We start from the raw sequence: 1,113 nt of genomic DNA on the forward strand, positions 1-1,113 counted from the left end.
TATATATAAAATATTCTTAAAAAAAAATATATATATTAAAGTGTCTACATAAAATATAGTTCAAAAAAAAAAAAAAAAAAAAATTGTTACAAATGATTTTATTGAAAATATTTGTATATTTATAAATTTGAAATATGAAGAATGATGAAAAAGTAATGTTTTTCTTATATATATATAAATATATATATATATATATTTTTTTAATACACAATAATATACATGTAAGAAATATAAGTTTCTTTCTCGTAAAAAAAAATATATATATTTTTAATTTACATTTTATCGATTTTTAATAATTTTGTTTTAACATTATTTCTATTTAAAATAAATAAATTAAAAAACAAACAAACAGAAAAACATTGTAATATGTAACCTTATAAATTATTCATTATGTGTTTACAAAACGAATTAATATATTAGATTAATGCATATGTCAAAAGGTTATTAAAAATTTTGATTGTCCAAAAGGATATAATTAAAAAATGAAATAAATCAGTGGGTTAATAATTTTTTTTTTTTTTTTAATTTTTGTAGAAAATTTATTCTACTTAAAAAAAACAAAAGAAAAAAAAAAAAAGACAAATATGAAATAATATTATAATATAATATATATATTTATATAATAAGGAATTATATTAAAATATGTATAAGATACAAAAGTAATATATTATTTGGAAAAGTAATATATATATATATATATATATATATATTAGTGGTACAAGATTTTTTTATTTTCTTTTTAAAACATATATTTCAAATTATTTCATATATATAAATAAAAATTTGTTAGGATATATTAGACATGCACATAAATGCACTTCATAATAAACAAAAAAAAAAAATTAATAAATTAAATGTCTATAAAAATATATGTATTATATGTGTATAGTACAAAATTTTTATTTTTTATACTTTTTATTATTTTCATTTTATATAAAACATATATTTATAAATATCTTTCTGTTTAAATGTAGAAAAGTGTATTAAAAGGAAGTAACAAAAAAAAAAAAAAAAAAAAAAAAATACGATGTAAAAATTATTTTTATTGGCTTCTCCAAAATATTTATTTTTTTTTTTTAAAAAAATAACATTAATTTATAAATAATTAAATAA

This window comes from Plasmodium reichenowi, chromosome 10, assembly GCF_001601855.1.
Source record: "Plasmodium reichenowi strain SY57 chromosome 10, whole genome shotgun sequence".
In the NCBI taxonomy this organism is placed as follows: Eukaryota; Apicomplexa; class Aconoidasida; order Haemosporida; family Plasmodiidae; genus Plasmodium; species Plasmodium reichenowi.